Raw genomic sequence first — 14,146 nt, forward strand, 5'->3', positions numbered from 1 at the left:
TGCAAATAAGTTCCAAGTCTTCAAAAGTATTTAGGCTCCTAACTTCCACTGAAATCAATCACTAGAATCTCTCAAAAGTAAGAGAATTATCTTTGGCTTTGATTTTGAATTCCATTTGCTTTGTTGTTTTGTTCCACACCATTAACATGAAATACAAGCTGCCTGGTATGTTCCTGTAGATGGAAAGACATAAACATTTTCTAGAGGTCTTTAAATGGAATTGATTGTTTCTGGTTAAAGACATAAACAAGTAAATTTATTTTACTAAATGTCATTAGAAATAAATTAAAGTGAACCTTAACTTTTAGAAAGCAGTTAGGTGCAGTCATTAGGGCTTATAGTGAGTTCATGGCAAACTATTCCTAGTTGTTTGTACATGCAATATATAATAATATGTTCAACATTAACACAAATCTCAACTGCATGGGAAAAAAAACCTGTCTTACATAAGAAACAAGGGAACAAAAAGAGCTACTGGGTCTAGTCTATTAAAGCTCATCGCATTCAGAACACAATTCCCTTGGGTCAGAATCTAATTGCTTTCTGAAAAACCATTATGTATTTGCCTTTGCCCACTGGGCCATTCCAGACATATCATTCCTCAAAGAAAAAATTATTTCCTAATATCTGTTTTGAATTTCCTTTTCACTAACTTACACTTATTTTACAAAAATATCAAGTTAACAGAACATAGAGGTTGCCAAAGCAAGCACTTTTAGGAAAAGTCAAAATTTTGGTTGTGCAACCTTCTTTCAGCCTCTTTGTGTATATGCATTATGACACAGTTGCTAATTATATACCCACACACTTTTTTCCCCCCCTCAGGACCTCTGTCTTTTTCAGCACACAGAATGGAAAGAATTCACTTAGGGTATGTCTACACTACAAAGTTAGTTCGAACTAACGGACGTTAGTTCGAACTAACTTTCATAGGCGCTACACTAGCGTTCCGTTATTTCGAATTTAATTCGAACTAACGGAGCGCTTAGTTCGAACTAGGTAATCCTCATTCCACGAGGATTAAGCCTAGTTCAAACTAGCTAGTTCAAATTAAGGGGTGTGTAGCCCCTTAATTCGAACTAGTGGGAGGCTAGCCCTCCCCAGGTTTCCCTGGTGGCCACTCTGGCCAACACCAGGGAAACTCGTCTGCCCCCCTCCCGGCCCGCTTAAAGGGGCACCGTCTGGCTACGGTGCCCGTGCCAGGTGCAAGCCTGCCAGCACCCAGCCAGCAGACCCTGCACCTGGCACGGATCGAGCCACCCACCCGATGTCCCCCTCCCCCTCTTCCCGGGACCAGGCTGGCGGCTCCCGGGAGCTTGCCCAGAACCGCAAGAGGCGGGCACCCGCCTGGGCTAGTGCGGACATTGTGGACCTCGTTCACGATCTCCGCACTAGGCACAGGAAAGTGGCCGTCTAGGGCAGGAGAGCTGCCATCCTGGCCACCCAGGAGCACGTGTGCAAGAGAATCAAGGGGGTCCACTGAGACCCCCGACCCTGAGCCCTGAGCTTACAATGGCCGTCCTGGGTCAGACCAAAGGTCCATCTAGCCCAGTAGCCTGTCTGCCGACAGCGGCCAACCCTAGGGACCCTGGAGGGGATGGACCGAAGACAGTGACCAAGCCATTTGCCTTGTGCCATCCCTCTCCAGCCTTCCACAAACCTTGGGCAGGGACACCACTCCTACCTCCTGGCTAATAGCACTCCATGGACCCAACCTCCATGACTTGATCTCACTTCCCTTTAAACTCTGTTCCAGTTCTAGCCTTCACAGCCTCCTGCAGCAAGGAGTTCCACAGGTTGACTCTTTGCTTTGTGAAGAACAACTTTCTCTTACTAGTTTGAAGCCTGCTACCCATTCCTTTCCTTTGGTGTCCTCTAGTCCTTCTTTATGGGAACTAATGAAGAACTTTTCTGTATGCACCCTCTCCACCCAACTCCTACTTTTAGAGACCTCTATCCTGTCCCCCCTCCGTCTCCTCTTTTCTAAGCTGAAAAGTCCCAGTCTCTTTAGCCTGTCTTCATATGGGACCTGTTCCCAACCCCTGATCATTTTAGTTGCCCTCCCCTCTCCCAGCCTCTCTCCTCCCCTCTCCCACCTCCTTTTCCCAGTCTCCCCCAGTTTTGTTCAATAAAGACAGATTCCATTTTGGAAGACACGTTATCTTTATTTTGTACATCAAGAAGAGGGGCTAAGGAAGGGTAAGTGGAAGGAGGTGAGGGAGGAATGGGGCACGAGCCCCCGATGGGGATAACTGGGCTGGCTCTGCGGGCTTCTGGGGGTGGAAGCTCTCCTGCAGCCCCCCAATTGCCCCTCTCCCCAGATGGCAGCCTGCGGCAAGTGCAGCCGGGCTGATGGCCGAGTGCTGTGATGTGCCCAGTGTGGGTAGTCCGGGCACTCCAAGCCATGACTGCTTTGCAAGCTGGGTACCCCTGAGAACTGTCTTTCTGGGGTGGGGGTCGGGACCCTTTAAGCACAGCCCTCGGCTAGCCTGAGACAGCATCTCCTTGCTCTAAGTCCTCCTCTGCTGCCCTGCCGGCACTGCTTCCGGCCATCCTTAATCCCGGTTCAGGGTCCACTTAATGTGGACATGCTAGTTCGAATTAGCAAAATGCTAATTTGAACTAGTTTTTTAGTCTGGATCCGTTAGTTCGAATTAGCTTAGTTCGAATTAATTAATTAATTAAGTTAGTTCGAATTAACGTTGTAGTGTAGACATACCCTCAATGAGCTATTCAGCACAGGTTGGACTTCCCTTGTCCGGCATCCTCAGGACTTGACCCATCCTGAATGAGGGAATTTGCTGGATCAGGGGAGGTCCACCAGCCTACCAAGACACTCCCCTTTCCTGTAGCTGGCTCCACTCAAGCCCCACTGCCACTGGGCTCCAGCCTGCAGGGCTTGGACTTGGGCTGCAGCCCGCTGGGACTCCCCAGGGACAGAGCTTCCCAGGTGCCATGGCCCGCTTCTCCCCCACCTGACTGGGAATCCTTGGGAACGGGGCTTGCCAGTTGCCCCACTTCTGCTGTGCTCTGCTGGGTATCCCTGGGGACGGGGCTTGCCGGCTACCCCACGTTTGCCTCTGGCTGCCCCACTACTGCCCCACCCACCAAGGGTTCCCCAGGATGGGGCTTGCCAGTCCCTCTGCTGTCCCACCCAGCCGGGGTTCCCTGGGGATGGGGCTCCCAGCCATTTTGCACTTCTGGGTGTTGATGCTCTCTGATCCAGCAACATCTGTGGTTCTGCCAAACCAAGGATCTTGCTGGACCAGAGAGTCCCAGATTTCAGAGGTTCAACCTGTATTTGCATTATACTCACTGTTAAATAAATGATCCTGTGTGTTATTTACTACACACTATTGAAATGCTGCTTTGAAGATAGAATTACAGTAAAAGCTTTTTTACTCAGCAGGTTGGCAGAATGTGGGGTGCCAGCGTGTGAAAAATTCCAGTTAACTAAAAGAGAGGGAGTTAGATCCAACACACAGACCTCTTCCTCTTCAGCTTGAGTTCTTGATAACCATAGTTTGCTGTCTTCCTCCATATGGACCAGCACTAGCAGATGAGACACACACATTTTGCCAAGACAGTTTCATAAATATTTGCTTACAGCAGAAGAGTGGTGAGACTTGGGAATTTTGGATGGCATGCCACATTCTGGAAGGGTGTGTGCTCCAGTGGTCACACTCTTCTGTTTCTGTGTATCCCAAGGCTGATTCCCCTGAGATACATAGATTTTAAGGCTGGACCTTCGTGATCATCTAATCTGACGTCATGCACGTTGCAGGCCACAGAATCTCACCCAGCCACTCCAATTGACCAAAGTGCTCTGGTTCTTCTCCTCTGTTGTCGCTTCCCACTGATAGGTCCCTAGCTTAAAGCAAAAATTTACGTTTGCACTTTACACTATTACAATTCATCCAATTTCTAATATTCCAGTTTTCAAAGTAATCTATATTTTCTTGTATGATATTCTGGTTCATTTCCGTATTGGCAATTATCTCCCTATTTTGTGTCATCTCCCACTTTTTGTGCCAAGGTCATTTATGAAAATATTAACTAAAATTGGATTCAAGACTGATCCTTGAAGAATTCCACTAGAAACCTACCTCTAACCTGACATTTCTGCTTTCAGCGTTACCCCCATAGTTTCCTCTTTAACAAGTTCCTTACCCACCTATAGATTCTCATATCGATCTCCATCTTTGCCAAGTTAACCAATAATTTTCTATGTGGAACTGTATCAAATGGTTTCTGAACTCCAGTTAGTTAAGATCGACTGCATTTCCTTTGTCTAGAAAATTGGTTATTTTCCCAAATAAAGAAATCAGTTTGACCTGGTACCATCTCCCTTTTATATGACCATTTCGTATTTTATACCAGTTACTGTTTACATCTTTACTTACCTACTCTCTCTTTCAAAGACCTTGCTTACAACTGAAGTCAGAATAACAGGCATGTAGTTTCCCAGGTCATCTTTTTTTTTAAATAAAATATAGATACAGTATTTGCAATTCTGCAGCCATAAGGTATGACCCGTGAGTTTATGGATTCATTAAAAATCCTTGCTACTGGTCTTGCAATTTCTTATGCCAGTTCCTTTACTATTTTTGGATGGAGATTAACTGGGTCACCCAAATTGGTCCAAGATCCACAAAGGTATTAGGTATTTCAGTGGAGGTTAGAAGTGTAAATGCCTTTGATCTGCCACCTGAAGCTTAGTCCTTTTGAAAAGAAGGCTACTTTTTTAGGTTCCTAAATACAGACTTGAGAGCCTAGTTTTAGACACCCATTTCTGAAAATGGTGGCCCAAATTTAAGTGCAAGTGTGAAGTGCTAGGCAAGTTGCACCATACAAATATTTAAAAATGTTCTTAAAAGCTACATGTAAAGAGACATTAAATGGATGCAACCCCAAATGAAAAGGCAGAATATCCAGGCCTTCGGGATACCACCACACAAAGAACTCATAGATGTAGCTCCTTTTCAAAGAATCCCTCGTATCCTCATGCCTCGGTACAGATTTGTATGTAGAAAGAGGCTGCTGAATTCTTCCAGGAAAGTTACATAAGGAGAACAAAGCCAAAAGTACAACGCTGATAATTATCCATTTGTGACCATCAGACCTAAAGGCATCAGAGGCCCAATAGGACATTAAATCTAAGGACTAGAGAACCCATTTCACTCCAGATAACATCCCTAGTAAGCAGGCCAGGGGCAAGAAGATCCTGCTGGTGAAACAGCCCTTAACCACAGAAGCATATGTTAGTACATTATTGTTTCCTGCGAATTTAGGGTAGTGTGCAGTAACAAAGCTTTCATTTTTTAGGACATTAAGTCTGCCAGGGCATTTCCTGTGGAAGATAAAAGCAGAAAATCATTTCTGTGAGCCAGAGAGGAAGGCAAATGAAATGGACACTTGACTTTTATTCTCTAAGGCGATACAGCTTTTGAGAGGCAAGTCACCTGATTCCTGACTCCAAGCAATCGCTTTTCATTCAGTCACAAACACATGGAGGTCTGAGGTGGTTCATGCTTCTTTATAAATGGCTTTGAAAGATTTCTTCTCTGCGTTTAATTGAGTTACTACCCAGTCTTTCCTGACTGTTCCAGGTGAAAGCTTGCCTGGCGACATATATCTCTTTTTCCTTTTCATACAGAAATTACTTAGGAGAAGGTGAAGATTGAGGGAGTTCTGAATGACAATATCCAGACTTTATCATTGCACTTCCCACCCAAAGTGGTCAACAGGCCAGATCCTCTGCTGGTGTAAATTGGAAATTGCCTATTCTTTTATTAACCTTCATGCCCTCACAGGTGATTTTTATTATCTTTGTGCTTAATTATTCATTTTAGGGTGCACACAATGATAGTTTGATATAAATCACACAGGCTGTTAATTGCTTAAATCATTGTCTAGACATTAGTTTGCATCATATCTGCTGTCTTTCATTTAAAGCTTGTTTTTATACCTCTGTATTTTACTCCTGTTCTTACTTGTGAATGCTGTTTTATATACTATGTGGGGTTTGTCTGAATATGTCTCTTTAGACTGCATGTAGTAACATTTCAAGATCATAAGGGAATTTGCTCTAACTGGGAATAGCAAAGCTTATTCACTTATCTTCATTTTCCTCCTCCTTCTTTCTTCCTCCCTCTCTTCTCTGGCCCAGATTTAAAAAACACAATGAAAATACAGTAGTAGCAGCAGAGAGTTCTTGAGTGATATGGGGAAAATATTTCAATTGCTTTTCACAGTTAGCCATTCTCTCATCACTAACTGTAAGGGGAACACCAAACTGACAAGATTTACTTTCTATAGTTACTTGAATATGATCTATTACCAGCAGTTTTTCCTCAGTTTAAATCATTTTATATTTCAGGTATCAAAATCAGATTGCAGCATGTTGGCCAAACCTAGCCCCCAGAGTCTAAAGTGGCTGCTATCATCTTTACTCATTTGTGGCCAGTAGAATACAGGTCTCAACTTGAGCAGCCTGACAAACTCCACTGCTGAGTCAGGAAAAGCCTTTCCTTGTTCATTTTGGGAGGTTGGGTTTTTTTACACTTGAAGTAAATGTAATGTTTTTGAAAAATTCTAGAGTCTAGATCTCCCAGGGCATCTCTTCTGCAGCAGATAAAGGCTGAAGAACCACGGATTAGCCCCTGGTTCGTCCCTCCATTCATGCTAAAGAACAATTTTATTTTGCTCCGACCTAGAGTAAACACACCTGCGTTTTCTCTCTTTAGAATATTATATTTTGCCATAGTGAATAATAGTGCAGCAGATCAGATAGATTTGTGGTTCAGGAAACTAGTAGTTATGAAAAGCAAATTTTACACAAGGAGAGGGAATTTCAGCTAATCCCTAAAATGTATGGAATGTTTTTGCATGAAACTAGAATGACGAGTGCAGGAATGCTTTAAAAACTGGTATTAAGAGTTTTATTATATGAAAATCATTTCCCCACCCCACCCCAGCATGGAGAGGTTTTGCTTTTTACAACGTCCTGTTTTACCAGAGATGTGATGGTTTGATGAGACATGGGGTATGTCTAGACTACATGGCTCCGTCGACGGAGCCATGTAGATGAGTTTACTAGACATAGGAAAATGAAGCAGTGATTTAAATAATCGCTGCTTCATTTACGTCAAAATGGCCACCACGCTGTGCCTATCAGCTGTTTGGCGGCACAGCGGGGCAGTCTGGACGCACCGTGGTCAACAAGAGAAGCCTTTGTCGACCGCTCCGTTATGCCTCGTGAAATGAGGTTTACCGGAGAGGTTAACAAAGGCTTCCCTTGTCGACCGCGGCGCGTCCAGACTGTCCTGCTGTGCTGCCAAACAGCTGATCGGCACAGCACAGCGGCCATTTTGATGTAAATGAAGCGGCGATGATTTAAATCGCTGCTTCATTTTCCTATGTCTAGTAAACTCGTCTACATGGCTCTGTTGACAGAGCCATGTAGTATAGACATACCCATGGTGTGCTGACTGATTATACTACACCGGCGATTTGTATCTTTGATTTCAATACAGTTATGAGAAATTCACATCTGAAATGTGGACTAACTAGCACATCTATGGACTTGGAATTCAGGCGCTCTGCTATGCTCTGGCAGTACGGTCCCTAGCACCTCCCAGGGGCACCTGAGAAAGCAGCAGTTCTGAGTCGCTCCTGGCCTCCTGACAGCTGTCGCAGTAGGAACAGAAAGAATGTCCATCCCCACAGAAAACATTTGAACCAAGAATAAAATAACAGAAAAACCAGACCAGTTTCCGATTGGGTGAAAATAGGTGACACTCCCTTGATGTCAAGAGTTTCACTCATTTTCGCCAGGCCTGAATTCAATACCCATTCATCCAAAAAGCCCTGTCGCTTTCATATGAAAAGTGGGTGAGTAGATTTTGTTACCTCTGGGCAAATGTATATAAACGAAACTACCAGCTCAGTTATTTTTTTTATATTCCTCTATTTATAACTATAACTTAGCCTCTTTTCTACTCCCTTTAAATGCCTCTAGGGTTTTGGATTAGGAGGACCCTTTGAAGCATCAAAAAACAATATCTCACTGGAGGCAAATTAATATTTAAAATTCCTGTTTCTACCTAAGAGTCTTTTCTTCACAGATGTAGAAAAGCACCTGACAGACTGGACATTTTGGGTCCCTGCATGAAAAGGCAAGCACACAGAAACCTTGCTCTACCATTTATAGCAACTGGCTTATTACAAATTAGTGAAAAGTTTTGATGTTCTTCTAAGGAGAACTGCTCCCTAAAGGCAACATTCTGTGCTCAATTATAGCCATGCAATCCCACTGAAAGCAGTGTGTTAATTCTTGGAATGTTCACATACTATAGGTTTGTATGGTTCCTAGCACAGTGAGGCCCTGAGAGCAGAACTGTCCCATAGAATTGTTTATCTTTAGTTCGCTTTCCTAATAGCTTTAGAATTAGGGTAAAATCTTCAAAAGCATCTATCAGTCAGATTTGTAAAAAAAAAGATTTAGCTTCCTAAAGAGGCAGGTAAGCATCTCACAGCACCATTTTTCAGAGGCACCAAGCTGCCAGTGGTGACTTACGTGTCTCAGGCTAGTTTCACTCAAGCCTTGTCTACACTTAGGCTAAGTCTAGACTCCACCCCTTTTTCGAAAGAGGCTTTTTTGAAAAAAGCAAGCCGCTTTTTCAAAAAAGAGCACCCAGGCAGTCTGGATGCTCTCTTTCAAAAAGCACAGTTTGCATTACATAGCGCCTTTTTTCGAAAGAGCACTTTCTAAAAAAGGCGATATTCCTAGTAAAACAAGGTTTTCCATGGTCAACAAAAGCGCTGCGTTCTTTTGATTCGCCGTCAACAGAACGCGGCGGCAGTCTAGACGCAGGTAAAGATTTTTAGAAAAAAGGCCACTTTTTTCGAAAAATCCCTGTAGTCTAGACACAGCCTTACAGAGCTGTATCAGCCAATAAGTGATGTGTCCATAAACACCACCCTCTACCAGAAACCTACTGATGCTATACTTACCTAAACGCTTTCATCCAGAACACACCACACACTCCATTGTCTATAGTAAAGCCCTAAGATATAACTACATTTGCTCCAGTACCTCAGACTGAGACAAACACCTAAAGGATCGCTATCAAGTGTTCTTAAAACTACAATAACTTCTTGGAGAAGTGAAGAAACAGATTGACAGAGCCAAGTAAGTATCCAAAAATCACCTTCTACAGGACAGGCACAAGAAAGAAAGCAACAGAACACCACTGGCCATTACCTACAGCCCCCAGCTAAAACCTCTCCAACACATCATCAAGGATCTACAACCATTCCTAGATGATGATCTCTTGCTCTCACAGACCATGGGAGGAAAGCCAGTCCTCACTTACAACAGCTCTCCCCCCCCCCCCCACCCAATCTGAAACAAATACCAACTACACACCCCATAACAGAAACACTATTCCAAGAACCAATCCCTGTAACAAACCCCATTGCCAACTCTGCCCGCGTATATATCCTACTGGCACGATATAAAATCTAACCACATCAGCCATGCCATCAAGGGCTCCTTCACTTTCTACTAATGTGATATATGTGTGGAATTCATATGCAACTTTGACGCTATTAGAATGGGTCTGAATACAGATTGGGGATGGCTGTTTTGTTACAGTAAGAAATTTTTCACTTTATATATTCTCACCTTCTTATCGCAGTTGAAAGTGGGCCACATCCATCCCAATTGAATTAGTCTCATTAACACTGTTGTAACATTCCCATCTCTGTATAGATATATATATCCCTGCCAACTGATTTTTTCATTTCATGCATCTGATGAAGTGAGCTGCAGCCCCCAAAAGGGAATGCCCTAATACATTTATTAGTCTTTAAAGTGCCACAAGACTCCTTGTTCTTTTTGCTGAAACCGACTAACACAGCTACCTCTCTAAAGCTAACTGACGAGGCTATTGAGTACAGAGGGCAACACTAGTTCTGCCAGAGTGTTTTCCAGGACCCAATTAAATCAGAAAGCTCTTAGTCAGCCTCTGAGCATGCCCACTGAATCAGGTGAGATAGGCAGCAGAACAGCTAATTTGTGAATGCTTCTGTAACTTTGGTGGGAGCTGAAGGACTCAGTGGTATCAGAACTAAGGTGCCTGTGCACATGCCCAGAAACAGCAATTTAAGAGCCTAGGGGACTTTCCCAGTGACAACTTAGGTGCCTACAGGGTAAGATGGTTAACTGAGCAATGGTTTTGTGAATGCCAGTAGTGTCTAAGTATTGGATTTAAGCACTAAAGTCCACCAGAAAAATATAGGTCTGTAAGTCCCCTAGCAAATCTAGCTCCTAGGCACATCTGAAAATCCCAATAGGTTCTTATCTGCCATGTTAGGCACCTACATACCTTTAAAAATATGCTTCCTAATGCTTAAAGTCCCTTGATTGTTAATAAAATGCAGCCTCCTAAGTCAATTTTGAAAATAGGGCATCAGTTCCTAAGTCACTTTCAAGCTTTTGAAAATTGTCCCCTTTATTCATAGAGATACTTGGCTCAACTTTCAAATATAAAATCTTTAAGAGAAAAGCATTTATTTCCTTAATACAGGTTGAACCTCTATGGTCCAGGACTCTCTTGTCAGGCAACACTATCAGAGAGGCACAGAGGTTGCCTGAGGGCAATGAGACAAGCCAGAGGGCGGCTGGAGGCAGGGAGCCCCACCAGTCAGGGCAGGGTGCCCGACGGCCAGGGAGCAGGGCCAGCAAGCCCTCTCAGCCGGAGCCCTATCACTGCCGGAGTGAGACCGGCCCAGAGAAAAGCCCTGCCAGTTGAAGCGGGATCAGCAGCCGGGGGCAGGGAGTCCTTCTAGCTGAGGGCATGGAGCTCTGCTGCAACTGGAGTGAGGCCAGAGAGAGAAAACATCACCAGATCACAGAGCACTGCTGGCTGGAGCTAAGCAGCAGCCCCGAGAAGAGCCTGGTTGGGGGCGGGAAACCCCGCTGGCCAGAGTGGGACTGGGCCGGCAGCCCATAGAGGAGTCCCATTAGGGGCAGCAGATCCCAACAGACATGCTGGGAGTAAGGCAGTGGCTGGGTTGCGGCAAGGTGGGGAGCACCTGGAGAACCCAAAGCCTGACCTCCACTGATCTGGCGAATTCCCTAGTTTGGGACTACTCAGGTCCAGGGTGCTGGACCAGGGAGGTCTAACCTATAATGGAAATACAGAGCCCGACAATGATATTTTCACATTCACAAGACACAGACAACTAATTGCTGTCCCTCTGAAGCATAGTGCAGCACAGGTTGGGTTTTAAGGAGTAAGCTAATTAATTTATTTGTATTAACTGGAATGTTGTAAACAAGACACGAGAAGTCATTCTTCCGCTCTACTCTGTGCTGATTAGGCCTCATCTGGAGTACTGTGTCCAGTTCTGGGCACCACATTTCAGGATAGATTTTAACAGATAGGAGAAGGTTCAGAGAAGAACAACAAAAATGATTAAATGTCTAGAAGACATGACCTATGAGAGAAGATTGAAAGAATTGGGTTTATTTAGCCTGGAAAAGAGAAGACTGAGAGGGGACATAACACCTTTCAAGTACCTAAAAAGGTTGTTACGAGGAGAAGGGAGAAAAAATATTCTCCTGAACCTCTGATGAAAGGACAAGAAACAGAGGGCTTAAATTGCAGCAAGGTAGTTTTTGATTGGACACTAGGAAAAAATTCCTGTCAGGGTGGTTAAACATTGGAATAAATTGCTTAGAGGTTGTGGAGATTTTTAAGAGCAGATTAGACATACACCTGTCAGGGATGGTTTAAATGCTGCTTGGTCTTGCCATATGTTCAAAGACTGGACTTGGCCTCTCAAGGTTCCTTCCAGTTCTATTATTCTAATTGAAATAAGATTTAGAACAATTCCAAGACACTCATATTTGCATACAATCTGCAGGGACTATTCTTTCTAAATCCAATACTTTTAACAGAACATATGGCTATTTATACCAGAAACAGAGACATATTGCAAACATCATCCATCAAAATAATCCTTCAGTGTTAGAAACTTCATATCATTCCATCTTCTTGATGTGGACACGTGAAAGATGTGCTTTAAAACACAGTAAATTGTTGTCATTCCTTAATGTTTGGAGTCACAGAGTCGATTCTGTTACCTTGTAAGTGCTAGACTGTGTCAGCTCTCTACAGAGACCAGTTCTTAACAGAGTGATGATGTTCAACAATTAACAAATAACACAGAATATAACAAGGAAAGTACTAAAACTCTGCATCATAGATTTCCTTTAATGGGAGCTATTGACTCATCAGTGTTCAGAAATTAGACTATAGTAAATATCACGTGTGCTTATTTAATAGTTCTTCTTTGCTGTCCTTATTCCATTTTTGCTTAGATCTCACTCAAGCAAAATTTTCCTGGAAGTCATTTTCCTAAAATGAAGATGGAGTAAGAACTTCATGATTTGGCCCCTACTGTCTGTGCAACCACTTTCTCATGTTCTGTGTGGATGTCCTACAACCTGGGTGTTTCCTTAGTCTAACACAAATTATCAGCACTTATCTATTCCTTCCATCCAAGGATTTAAATGAGCTTTACCAAAGCTTCACGTAACCCAGCTCTGTGGTAGGAAAGTATTATTTATAAATGGGGAAGCTGAGGCACGGAGAGCACAACTTTTGGTCTTATATGCAAAAATATTTTTTAATATTCAAGAATAGTCATGAGCATACTGCATGATTTAACACACATGTAAATGAGTTTACATGGAGGAAATAAATTACATGATATTTAGTTGTACTCACATCTTTTCCCTCTATTTGTCTAATCTCTGACCTATGTTACGCAGAGGCTCAGGACAGATGACCACAAAAATCCCTTCCTGAAAAATCTACAAATCAATTAATAATGAGGAGTACAGGATCTTTCAAAAAAGGGTTGTTGTTTTTCAAAAGAACCGCGTCTAGACGGCGGTTTCACTTTTGAAATACCCTTTTTTGAAAGATTGCTGTGATGCGATTATGCAAATGAAGTGCGGGAAATTCAAATCTCAGCTTCATTTGCACTTTTGATCTGCCTAATTTACATCCCTCTTTTGACAGAGGGATGTAGTTTAGACATACCCTAAGGGTGTGTCTAGACTACAGAGTTTTGTCGACAAAAGTGGACTTTTGTTGACAAAACTATACCTGCGTCCTCACTACCGCTGAGTTCTGTTGACATAACGTCGACAGAACTCAGCAGTTTTGTCGACGCTGGTAAACCTCATTTTACGAGGCATAACGCCTTTTGTCGACAGAGTTCTGTCGACAGAAGGTGTTATTGCATGTAGGGTTGTGTCTAGACTACAGGGTTTTGTCGACAAAGCAGCTTGCTTTGTCGACAGAACTGAATGTAGTCTAGACGCTCTTTGTCGACAGAAGTTTTGTCGACAGATACTGTCGACAAAACTTCTGTCGACAAAAGCCTGTAGTCTAGACGTACCCTAAGTCTGACAGTTCCTGTCATCAGGGCACCTGTTAATTTTTCACCAGAGGAGCCGGAACGGATGATACTTCCTTGATATAACCACTTACACTTGGGAAGAGTTTGTCTGTTTCCACCTAGCACTTCAGAGATCAGGAGGATCGTGGCCAGTAATTCCACCATCTGTGCTTCCTGGGGAGCCTAGTACACATTACTGTAGGTTATAGGCTACTGAGTGACTTTCTTCAAGGCAAATATCAATTTGAAATTTTGACAGAATTGATAAGGACTCTGGTGTAGTTCAAAGGAAAGCTGTAGGCTACATATCCTCACTTAAGTAGTGAACTTCATTTTCAGTTTTTATTTGTTAAAAAAAAAATCTGGGAATTTTCCAGTGTTTATTTTCCAAATACTAAAACTGAAATGAAATCAAGTTAAATAAAAAATCAAGGAAAAATAAGGGGACAAAGAAAAACAAAAAAAAAGTTTGTAATAGTTACATACTACTAGAATTACTGGAACTTTATTTAAATGCACAAAGGTATGTTTTTTCTCTCTCGGAGCTAGCAATGTTTCCAGAAATTCTGGTTTGCATATGCTCGCATAACTTTCTTCAAAGGCTCCTCATTTATGTTGCGCTTCGTGCTGGCTTGGAGGTAGTCCAACTTTGAAAATATGTGCCCTG

This window comes from Pelodiscus sinensis, chromosome 2 (assembly GCF_052426305.1).
Source record: "Pelodiscus sinensis isolate ZL-2025 chromosome 2, ASM5242630v1, whole genome shotgun sequence".
Classification (NCBI taxonomy): domain Eukaryota; kingdom Metazoa; phylum Chordata; order Testudines; family Trionychidae; genus Pelodiscus; species Pelodiscus sinensis.